We start from the raw sequence: 12,908 nt of genomic DNA on the forward strand, positions 1-12,908 counted from the left end.
CATTGGGGGTAGGGCTGGGACGACGCGTCGACGTAATCGACGACGTCAACGCATAAATTAAGTCGACGCGAAAAATGCGCGTCGATTTAAAAAAAAAAAAAAAAAAAAAAAAAAAAAAAAAAGATGGGCGGCGCCGGAGCGTAGTTGCAACGCGAGTGGCTCCTCAGACTTTCATAAGTGCAAGGCGCCACGCACTCGTTCCTCTAAAGTATGGGAATTCTTTAATGTGAAATGAAACGATTCCGTGATATGTCGTCTTTGCAAAATGGAGATGACTTTCCATTCTAGCACCACGGCAATTCACCAGCACCTGAAGAGGCGTCACCCGGTAGCAGCTGCAGATGACTGAGCACCGTAGAATTCTAAGAATGCATTACTTTGCACTTTTATTTTGGAATTTAAAGGCAATAAACATGTATTGAAATGTTAAGGAATTCAGATATGTAAATCAACATGTATAAATTGCTATTAGTCAATTAATGGGAGATAATCGAGAATCGAATCGAATCGAAATCGAATCGGACTGAAAAAATGAATCGTTAGATGAATCGATGCATCGAAAAAATAATCGCTAGATAAATCGTTTAAAAAATAATCGTTTATCCCAGCCCTAATTGGGGGCTGGCAGTGGTGTACTTGCTAAGTAAGAGTTTATAAGTATAAATACTTAAATAATATTATATGAAATAATATTCAAATATGGAGCTTGTAATGACCTGACATAATAATAATATCCCTGTTGTTAGCACGGATTGAGTCGACATTCGTCCTCCTCATGAATACAAAAGAGGTTGTTTCAGGCTCTCCTGGGAGCCGATGACCTTGCCAGCGCCTTGCAGCCATTTGCGCTTGTGTCCATGCTCATATTCATGCGAGGCTGCAAATGTATCCCCGCCAATATCATGTGACCTGCGTTACTTCAGCGACATTACCTCCCCCCAAGGGAAGAAAGGGACATATGCTGTGAGAGGCAGGGATAAAGCTGTCTCTCTCTACTAATCCAGCATTCAGGTGTGAGCCGCTTCCTGGCGGACACTTCCTGTCCGGCAAGAGTTGGGATGTGATACGATGACGACGGGAGGACCAGAGGTAAGAAGCAGCAGAACATCTACGATGTGCATCTCCTGGACGTAGACTAGTCGAGCACCGCGCTGAACCTCCGTCGACGGCGTCGTTGTTTCAACCGTGGCTTCTCTAACCCCTCTGTTATTTCAAAACAAATGCTGGCCCCACGTCTCTCCTGCTCTCAAATGCCCTCTGGGCTGTTTCTGATAGCCGCCCCCCCCCCCCACCCCCGCTCCCTCCAGCCTAAAACCACAGACAGAGAATGGGAGATGAGCTCATGCAATCCAAACTCTCACTGAGGGGAGGCTGGGACCTCCACTGCAAGGGCCTCATCGATCGCTGCCTGGGGCCCGATTCTCTTCACCCTCATGCTTGTACCTCTCTTTCTCTCCATCCTTCATTCTCTCTTTCTCTCCTTCATTCTCTCTTTCTCTCTCTCTATCCTTTCTCTCTCTCTCTATATATATTCTGCGCTCGAGGGATTGTCTTCACCCTCAGAGTGTTCCCCCCTCTCTCTCTCTCTCTCTCTCTCTCTCTCTCTCTCTCTCTCTCTCTCTCTCTCTCTCTCTCTCTCTCTCTCTCTCTCTCTCTCTCTCTCCTCTCTCTCTCTCTCTCTCTCTCTCTCTCTCCTCTCTCTCTCTCTCTCTCTCTCTCTCTCTCTCTCTCTCTCCTGCGCTCGAGGGATTCTTTACATAATTTCCGTAATTAAAAAACCCAACAGATTTTCTCCAAACCTGTTGCTCGCTCTGCCTCACTCATTCCTATAAGGGCGGACCCTGTAATGTGACTTCTCACTACAGTGGAACATCTAACGTCTTCATAGCGATTAACCAGTCCAGCCAAGGCCTACTGAGCCCTCTCCAAATCTAGAAAATAACACTATTTGAAAATTCTCCAAGCTCAACAGAGACTTGGTAAATTGACCCAATACTGTGACAAATATAAATATAGTTTGAAAGATAAGCAGAGTAAAATCATTGGCAATGACGGTGGTGGTTTGCCCTGTTTCTTTCGCCACCAAGGTCACGGAGCTGTCCATCAGATTGCAAGGAACACAGTTGAAATCGCATTACTGTTGCCAGTTCTGTATTGATTTGCGAATTTTTAGGGGCTAAAACGAGTTTTTTAACCACGCACCATGATAAGATGTGATGTGAATCTATATTTCAACCAGCTTGCACTTGCTTGCCCTGCTTTTGCACGCATCCAATCTAATTGCCAACCCCTTGCCAACATTTTTTTAAAATGCAAAACATAACGCATACGTTAATGTAAAACATGCACTTATCACTTCATTGCCAACAACGAAGAGAGAGAGAGCCGACCGCTGTACACTTTGCGGAAAAAAACCCTCCAGGCCTTAACGTTTTAACTAAAAAACAGGCGGATCAATACAGCGCTGCTTTGCGTTTCCCTGCAGAACTATGGAGTCATAAGTCATACGCTGCAGAGGAAGGGATCGATACGGCTATGTGAGATGTAGAAAACTGTAGACGAGGGGGGGGGGGGGTGGAACAGGAGAGCCCACGCATCCTCAGGGTAGAAACGACGATGACGAAGGGTCAGGTCAGTCGAAAAAAAAATGAAAAACACAGTGGTGCTGCTTCAAACACTGCAGAGTCCCCACTCTGCAATTATAACACCAAAACCTATCCCCGAGGCAAACACACGTATTATACGTTTTAAAACACGCTCCACTGAGAGCCAGGGTCACCCACTTCTGGAAATACTAACAAAGGAATTCTGTGGGGGGGGAGAAAGCGTGGAACAAGCATTATAAAGGTACAGACAGACGCCCTAACACAGGGCAGGACGAGGGAAAGACACTGAACACAGCAGCAACGTTCTCGTTTATCCTTTCGTAGCCGTTGAGAGGCAGGAGGAGGACACCTGTATGGCCTCCCCGCCCCCAGAGAGAGACCTTCTACAGGTTTCAGGAGTGTGGGAGGACTGCAGTATGTTGTCTCTCACCCAGCCACGTCCATGCCACTCATTCAAACACGGCAGGATACAGACACAGCCTTGATAAAGAACCATTATGGTCAGCACGCCCTCGGACAACGTGAGCAATGCACCATGAATCCGGAGCCAGGTGACAAAGAGTTTAATTCCGACCATAAAGACGTCCAAGGTCTTTGTTTGGTACGTCGTAAAAAGAGGAGGGAAGTTAAGAGTTTGAAGTATCGAGCTGGAACCAGATGGTGGCTCCGGCCACACAGCGGCCCGCCGTATCAGACCTCCAGCTGAGCCGATATGGAATATGGGTCTGAGATAAGGGCCGGCCAATCCCTATCTTTAAAACCCATTAATCTGTGATTAGGGGGGATTTAGAGGGCTTTATGGCAGAGATAAGAACAAGGGGCGGGTCCCCGGAGGATGTTGGGTGGGGAGGGGGTAGACAGCGGCCCCGCCCACTAGCAGCTAGGGACAGTCAATTCAAAAAAGCCAAAACACTGCACTGCTGATAGGATGAATTAAAGGTGGAGGGCTTATTGAGGGGTGTGGATGGTGAAAGATAACAAATTGGGGAGGGGGGAGAGAGAGAGAGAGAGAGAGAGAGAGAGAGAGAGAGAGAGAGAGAGAGAGAGAGAGAGAGAGAGAGAGAGAGAGAGAGAGAGAGAGAGAGACTGACAGAGAAAGGAAGGGAGAGATGGAGAGAGAAAGAGACAAGAGCAGGTATCGTAATCCCGGGGATCAGGTGACGCGGGCAGGAAAGGGGTAACAGAATCTCGCGCCTAACGTCTACGTCAGAGTGCTAACCTGGAATGCACCCCATGAATGACTTTGCCCCCTCGCATCATCAGACCGGCCCGGGTTTAAATGCTAACACAGGGCTATCACTTACCCTCCTAAGAGGCAGGATTAGAGCCCGCTGTGTGTGTGTGTGTGTGTGTGTGTGTGTGTGTGTGTGTGTGTGTGTGTGTGTGTGTGTGTGAATACAAGAGGGGGAATAGGGATGATAGATATCTTTATGGGCCCCCCTTCTTTCTTTCCTTGTGTCTCTGTCTTGGTTTACCAAACACACCGGGCTCGTGTTTCTACCGCTGGTTACCAGAGCACCCCTCCAGAGCAGATATCGCTTTTCTAGAAAGTACTGCCATACCGACCGCTTTGTTCCGTCGAGGGAAGTTAAATGCATGCTTTTCGCCAAAGTGTGTACACACAAGAGGCCGCTAAGGAAAAAACACAAACGGGTCGAGTGAATGTCGTGCGGTTGGTTTGAGCGGCGCAATGATTATTTTGTTTAACCGAAGATAATCTCGGATTGTTGACAGTTGTTTACCAAGCTGCCATTAACGTGTAAATAAAACAATGCTTTATTATTATCTCCTACAAACCGAAGGCAGTTCCCCAAAGGCCCCTCGAGCTGTTCAACTCTTTCTGGACAATGAGCTGTGTCATACGAAACCGAGAAAAAAGGGGACGTTGGGGATGAGAATAGAGAGCACACAAAGGAAAAACCTTGGCAAACAAAGATGATTCGATTTATGTGTTTACCCGCGGCAAGACTCGCATCTGCCTTTTGACGGCGACGACGAGTTCACAACAACAGCATCTCCCCAGACCAGCCATCATAGTCATTTCACCGTCGTGCTTTCAACATCTCCACTGTGGGTCTATGAATGAATCAATACAGTAGGAAACACAACGGTGACATATTGTGGTTGTAGAAGACATAAAAACACTGAACGAAGAAAGAGACAACAACGACGGCTCTCCCGGTGCTACTAGGCCACAGGGTGCCCGTATGAGCTCCAGGAACCTGGGCATAATCACCATCACTCATCATCACCAGAGGACCCGATGGAGGCCCGTGGAGCCTGGAGCTTCCGCCCCAGCGCCGGCTCCTGTCAGCTGGGAAACCCATCGCCGGTTCTCCCCCGGCGATGGGAGGCCGGGTCGGCAGTGAGACGGGCCCAGGCAGAGTGCTCCTTGGGGAGACGGGGGCACGTCCTGCTCAGGGGCTGGGGCTCCCATCTGGAGCTCCGACAATGGCAGCACTATCTTTCATTCTCTCTCTCTCCCTCTCCCTCTCCCTCTCTCCCTCTAGCTCTCTCTCTCTCTCTAGCTCTCTTTCTCACCCTCTCTCTCTCTCTCTCTCTCTCTCTCTCTCCAACCCCCGAAACTGCAGAGGAAGTCCTGATGTCATATAAAACAGTGAAGTGGTAGATAACAGAGGGTCTGATAACACGCTGAGTGTGTAAGCCCAGAAACAAAGAGATCCCTTATCTGCATCTAATGACCACAGCTCTCTTTGTTACCAGGCCCCGGTTCAACATTTAAGATATGGTCCGATAACAGCCGATATGAATCACTCACAGGCGTTGAGATTTCCTAGACTTTCAGAAGTATGGTTCGGTGTAACCCACCACATGCTGTAATCATCTGCAGTGGCTTTGACACGGTACGCCTGCCACGTTTAAAAAAAAAAGTTCAAAGAAGCAAGAGCGAGAAAATAATGCATTTCGAGCATTAACCCGCGGGATCCAATTGGGGCTGAGCTGCAGACCTCACTCATGCAAGCCTGCCCCACTGAATATTACGGAACACGAATGGAAGCTCTCAAACTCTGGAGGAGGCCGAAAGGCCGGCGTATCTGCCGTGCCCTCCTGTGTGTGTTTTTTCCAGATACACAGAGACGCTGTGCTTCATCGTAGACACTGTGCTTCATCGTAGCCGCTGAGCGGCGAGGCGAGGACGCGGTGCGCAGAGGGGGACAGAAAGGCTTGTTAGGAGAAGAGCTGTCAAAATGGCTGTGGAACAAAGGCAGACGGGACTGACAGAGCGCTGGATGGAAGCAAACAGTCTGTTCGTCTTACTTGTCTGTTTGTCTATGTCTCTCTCTCTCTTGCACAGACTGAACTAATCAAGCTGCAGCAAAGCCTGAATTCATGTTCTATGGGGTTTCCAGGGTATGGGGCCCTAGAAGAGAGGGTTTAGGCTCTTAGGGGACCCAGAAACCAAGGAAATCGTTTAAGAAGCAGGGAGGAGAAGAAATACTAGGAAGTAATTAATATCATTCTTAGCTTAACAACAGACGTATACCAAGGCTGCGAATAACATATTGGTCTGTAACAGGGGTCAAGATCAATACAACACCGGTCAATGTGCTGCAATACATTGATTTATGTATTAATAACGAATACAATACATTATTACTGAGGCACAAGTCCAAGAATTGCTGTAAGGCCCTAGCGCCACAGTGGGTCGAACCACACTCTAAAACTAACTTCCCAACTATCCATACATTAAATATTGACTGTGTGGTTCCGAGATCAGCATTGGCGAAAAAAGAAACAAGCAAGAACTTTGATTCTCGAGTGTGTATGTTCTATTATGTTCTCACAACCAAGCCCAAAATGCATTAGCCGACCACTGGACGAAAATATTAAACAGGATGCCAATCCCATTTTGTTATGTTGTTCCCCTGCAAGGCGCGTTCTTAATGAGGTTTGACCAGCGCTGGATCAAAGTGCCCCGCAGCACTGTAGCAAAGAGAGAGGAGTGCTAATTGCATATGCTGCTCCGTGTACTTCCCAGCGTGAGACTGCGCTGCTCTCATTACTACGGACTCCTCGCTCTAAACCGCTGGATGGGGGGGGGGGGGGGCGTCGTCAGGGGAGACCCCCTGAAAGAACCGGGCTACAAATTATCGTCCGCTTTCTAAAAATATTTGTGCGGATGGTTCCCCGAGCAATAAGTAACAGAATACAATAACAAACATTTTCAGGCGAAATTGGCAAATTTAATGCAATCCGGCCCTATAATAGACTCAGGCCAAATGTGCGAAAATAAATAAAACAATCGTTGTACAGAGTGCTCTCTCTGTGCATAACCATGCAGAACTCCATGCAGTTCCACCTCCACCCTGCAGGGCGAGTGGTGTACACTGTGGGGTCCTGTGGTCTTTAGGTCCCAAGGTCACTCTCTGGCCGGCCTGAGGTATTTCTGGTCCTGTGACCGACCATGACAAGATTGTGATAGGTGGCATGGAGCAAGCTGGTGGGAAGGGAGGGCTGTGTGTGCGTGTGTTTGTGTATGTGTGTGTGTGTGTGTGTGTGTGTGTATATGTGTTTGTCTGTGTGTGTGTGTGTGTGTGTGTGTGTGTGTGTGTCTGTGTGTGTGTATGTTAGTGTGTGTGTGTGTATATGTTTGTTAGTGTATGTGTGTGTGTGTGCGTGCGTGTGTGTGTGTATGTATATATGTGTTTGTGTGTGTCAGTGTATGTGTGTCAGTGATTGTGTATGTGTATGTGTATGTGTGTGTGTGTGTGTGTGTGTGTGTGTGTGTGTGTGTGTGTGTGTGTGTGTGTGTGTGTGTGTGTGTGTGTGTGTGTGTGTGTGTGTTAGTGTCTCTGTGTGTGTGTAAAGAGAAGGTGGGCTGGTGGTGCACACTCAGCTGGCACAAGCGCAGTACCGTGCACGGCATGTGGGCCCAGTGCCAACTATAAGAACCCCTCTGAAAGGCTGCCAACAGCGAGCGAAGGGCGGGTATAGCCTTAAAAAATAATACCCTCAAATGCTTTTTACATGTTATTTAGCTGATGGAGTGTAGGCCCGATATGGCTCTACGGCTGGAAGGGGTTTCTTGTTTCAGTTTGTCTGTCCACTGAGCTGATGACCTTAACAGCTTATGTAGGCTATTTGAAATGTTCGCCCGGACACATTCGGAAACAAATCTCCCAGACAGCTGGGTGTTGAGGGGGAATTTCAGCTCCAGCTCCTCGGTCAAGGGCACCATGCTTACGGCGGACACAGAGCCTCAGCACTCCGGCTTCTGCTGCCCAAAGGTTAAAGGGCTCCGATCCCGGCGCATGGTGCCACGCTGACAATGTGTGTGTGTGCAGTCCTGCGTTCCATGCATGCATGCATGTGAGGCCTCACCGTGTCTTTCCCTGTGCTGCAGCTGCAAATAATGTGAAACGCGGCTTTCAGATTGGGGCTAGAGGTGGAGACTCGGTGGAGCCAGCCCCCCCCCCCCCTCCCCTGGCGGCCCCCCGGTCCAGAGACACCATCCCTGGGTCTTTGGGGGGGGGCATGGCCCTGGGCCAGGCTCCGTGGAACATGAACCGTCCACAACCGCTCAACACCCCCGGCCTGGAAAGAGGACACTGGGGCGCGGGACCTGCCATGCGATGCTCAGGAGATATTCGGTCAGAATTTAATGAAGGGGCAGAATCCGCAAGGAGCCCTTCTCCAGACGCATTAAAACGAAATTAGATTTTCCAGACGGCGACTGAAAATTCTGTCGATTGTCCAACATCCACATGAACCTCCTCATCCTAGACACCCCCCCCCACACACACACACACACACACACACCCACACCCACACACACACTGACTCAAACGAGCGTAAAACAACAGACCCGGCTGTACAGGTATACGGGACAGTGTGTGCGGTAAGATCTCTTTGAGAAGTACGAAGTTCACGAACACTAAAGAGGACTTGATTGCACATGCATCCCTGTTCCCTGTTTCACAACAGTGTTGCTGCATTCAAAACCACAAACCGTTACAGAGATTATTGACATTTCACAGAAACTCTTGATTTCCCTTTGGAGTGGGAGTGGGGGTAGAGGAACGGGAACACTAATGGCAAAAGCACACCGCGGGAACCGTATAATCAAGTTTATAACCAAATTAAAATAAAATAAAATAAAATGAACAAATTAAAAGTAAATAAAACAATCCCAGGATAGATTAGCATAAGTTTAGCTCAATCAAAATGAAAGGGCTAGGCAAGTGTAATACTTTAATTTGATGCTAGCAATGCTAAGAGTCCAGACTGACTGGTTTGGCCTCATTTCAGCCTGCCCCGATAGTGCCTGTCATTAACATTAGAACCGCAGGCTAGAGGTAATAAGGAAGAAATTAATGGTAGGTAGGTCCTTATTATGGGATATAATGAGGACGGATAAACACAGCCTGTCAAGACTGGATGCCGAAAATAAATCACAACAATCAGGTCGGACAACATTCGTTAGAGTGTGTGCAGACCCTTTATTTTCTCCGATATGTTGACAGCCAAGGAGACAGCAAGCCCCACAATTGTAGGGAGAGTCTCCTATTAAACTTTGGAAACTTTGCAAAAGGTTTGCATTCACACACACAAAAAACAGATATATTTCCAAACTGCAATTTTCATTCAATCAGGCCTTTCAAAAGGAGTCAGAGTCAGAGTTTGAATGCGTTGGAGTCAGGGGGAGGGGGGGAGGGGGGAAGGGCTAGATAGGTTGTAGAGGGGGGGCTGGAGGAGAGAAAGAGAGGGGGTGGGAAACTGCTATTGGTGCATTTTAAGCAGCCTGTGTTTGTGTGTGTGTGTGTGTGTGGGGGGGGGTTACAGGAGAGAGGGTTAGAAAACAGGTCTTTCAAAGTGGTATTTACAGTTGAAAAGCTCTTGAAGCTGCCATTATTCTTATTATAATAAGTGCAATGTATCAGTCCTGTTGAAAAGGCGGGGACGTACAGAATGCATCTTGACAGGGGCTAAGTGAGTATGAACAACTGCTCACTCCACTTTGAGACAATCTGGAGTTAGGAGGAGAGAGAAACAAACCCTGCAATTCCAAGCGGCTGTTGTGTTGTTAATACTGGTATCAGGAATGAACCGTGTTGTTTTACGGCCACGTCAAGCCGCTGACGTTTCCGGATCGGCGTTAATCTCCCGAGTTGTTTACATGCAGTAAATTCAGCGAGTCAGTCTGAGGCCTCCTCGCCATGGTTACGCCGGAGGCTCCGCCAACAACAGCAGGCCTATGGTTGAATTCCAAGGTCACCTTCCTCGGTAATTATGGCGTCCTCGTTCCGCGTGCTTCCTTTTTAAGTACAGCGCATCCCCCACTTTTTCAGTCTTTATCACCATCCCTTTGTGCGACTGAAATGGCCCGAGGACCCGTTCTGATAACATTTCCTGCTGGATTCATCCAGACGCTTCCAGTGCTGAGATCTGAGACCCTGTTTGCTTTGAATTCCCAGCCATCTTTTATTAGCATCCCAACAGCACAGCGCAAGGTGCGCCGATGCTAAAAATAAGACGGCTCCCAATTCAAAGCGAACAGTGTGAAACGCGTCTCCAAGCCGACGACGGGTATATACTCGGGAAGAGGTTCATTGGTCCTCGTCCGACCTGTCAATCAACTAAGACGCATGAAGATGGAGCAGTCTTATCAATCGTGGGAGTCTTGAATGGCCGGAGCTCAACTGGGTGGGACCGAGGGTATTAATCAACCAATTAACAGTCTCTCTTTTAACTGCTAATTCAATCTATTCCACCGCCTATTCAGCTTAATGGTATTTCCCCCCCGTCAGTTATAACTAAAGAGAGGTTTTAGCATTTCAAAAGTGTATCCAAGCCATTGATGGGAAGGATAGAGTGTGTGTGTGGGGGGAGGGGGGGGGGGGGGCAATAGACTAGGCCTTGTGGAGGCTGGAATGGGGGGGGGGGTTAACTCAAGGAGAATAAGAGGGAAAAAGAAGGAAATGGGCAAAACAGAAGTTTTCCACAATGCCATCTCTCAGTAGGGGGAAATAAAAGGGGGAGGGACGGCGGGAGGGAGAGAGAGAGGGAGAGGGAGGGAGGGAGGGAGGTAGGGAGGGGGTCTGAGCCTCTTTAAAATTCACCACAAGAGCTCCCCACATGGCCGCATGCAGCTCCTCCTGGACCACAGCTGAAAGCCCAGCCAGCCCAGCATGCCTCGGGGCCTCGGGGCCCCGGGGCCCAGTGGCCAGCACCAGGCCTTCAGGGAGTTTCCAGAGTGTGCAGAGTGTAGGGAGACTCAAGGGCCCCGCCGGACCCGGCCCCCTGCTGTGCTGCCACATCAAAGAGGCTCCGCCAACCACTGTCTTTCAGTCTGCTCAGCACTTTAAGAAAACCTATCAACCCCCGTCCCGTCCCGTCCACAGCACCCTCCCTGGGTCCGTCTAGAGCAAGGGGAAAGACGAAACCTTCAGTCCTTTCCTTGGCGGTATCTGGCGCTGTCGGCCCTCAGCAGCAGATCCACGCCGAGGGACCCCCGGGGATCTTGGAGCCCCAGATCGGGAGGACTCCCTGGGCCGCCGTCTCATGCATGTCCCCCTCCCATTCGTCCTCCCTCCTGCTCCTCCGCTCCCCCCCCCCACCCCCACCCCCCCCAGCCCTTCCCCTCATCCTCCACCCCAGGGTAGGCTTTGTGTAAACCAGCCCCACCCCCACCACCTCCTCCTTTCCTAAACCCCACAGCGAACACACACACACACACACACACACACACACACTGAACAACCCCAAAGACCCATACATACACACACACACACACACAACCCCAAAAACACGCGCATGCACCTACATACACACACACACACACACACATGCACGCACACATTCGAACAGATACACATACTGTAAAACCCCACGGACACACACACAACCCGACACACACCTTCGTGCACGCACACACACACACACATGCACAAACACATACAAACCCACACAGACAGGCGCACACACACACACACACACACCCTTAGACCCCGATGAACATTCTCCCCTCCTCCACCGCCTTACAGCCGCCCTGTCGCGGCGACACAAAGCGGCTGCCACATCTCAGTCTCCGCAGGCTCTCTCTCTCTCTCTCTCTCTCTCTCTCTCTCTCTCTCTCTCTCTCCCTCTCTTCCTCTCTCCCTCTCCCTCTCTCTCCCTCTCTCTCCCTCTCTCTCTCTCTCTCTCTCTCCCTCCCTCCCTCCCTCTCTCCCTCTCTCCCTCTCTCTCTCTCTCTCTCCCTCTCTCTCTGTGCGTGTCAGTGTGCTTTATCTATGAAAGGATTTGCCGCTGACCGGCCACAAAAAAAAGGCAAAAACTGGGGCAAAATAACATGGGGGGATGGCAGGGGATGGAGAGAGAGGGCTCCATGTTTCAGCTCTATCTCTGCCCCTCTCTGCAAACCTGAATGTTCCTCCCTATATAGAAAATATTTCACTGGGGAGATGTTTCTTGATTTAACAAAAAAATTGTAAATTTTGTGAGCACGATGTTGAAATGTGTCCTTCAGGTCATTAAATGTTATTCCCATTCATTACTTTATTATTATGAATCATCACTACGAGTTAAAAGCTGAGCTCCCCAATTCCTGATGATTCCATTGGGGAAATCAGACAGCCAGTCACCTAGGAACATCTTTCATCCAATAAGGGTGTGCCGTTCATCACTCCCACACAGAGCCACCATCGCTTGGGCTCGCTGTCCGCCATCAACTGTCACCAGCAACATGCACAAAGCGACACGGCGATCTGATAACCACCGGTCGTCTGTGATGTCGACCCTCCCCTCTGGCCCACTGAGCTTGAAAACACAACAGCTTACCAACAGTAATAACATCAATCGTCAAGGAGGAAAAAAAAAAAAAAAAGGAGAGTCCCTAATCAGTTTATGCTTCAGTCCATAGGGCTTAGACTGCTGGAACGCAGACAGACACCAAAATGAGACACCCAGCAATGTTAAGTAATTTAATTACACTCACACGTCGACACCACGCGAGCTAGAAAAAGACTCTCCTTCACAGCCAATACTCGCCTCCAAAAAGTGCTCTGGAAAGAGGGACCTCTCCGTTCTGGGGGGATTTGAATACCGGCGGCGGGACGGGCCTGTGTGGTCATGTGGATGCTTCCTGCACATCATAATCACCGTCGTTATCCGGACCATCTTAATCCAGTCTCAGAAGTGACATGCCTATCAGCGAACAAGACCCCGTTGACGCCGAGTGGGTCTGGTAATTAATCCAATTAAAGAGGCCTTTCAGCCCCATTACGGCCTGGGCGGAGCACAGCACATCATTAGGAGTGGTCTCCTTATTTATTTCACCTCAGA

Source organism: Gadus macrocephalus, chromosome 16 (assembly GCF_031168955.1).
Source record: "Gadus macrocephalus chromosome 16, ASM3116895v1".
In the NCBI taxonomy this organism is placed as follows: Eukaryota; Metazoa; Chordata; class Actinopteri; order Gadiformes; family Gadidae; genus Gadus; species Gadus macrocephalus.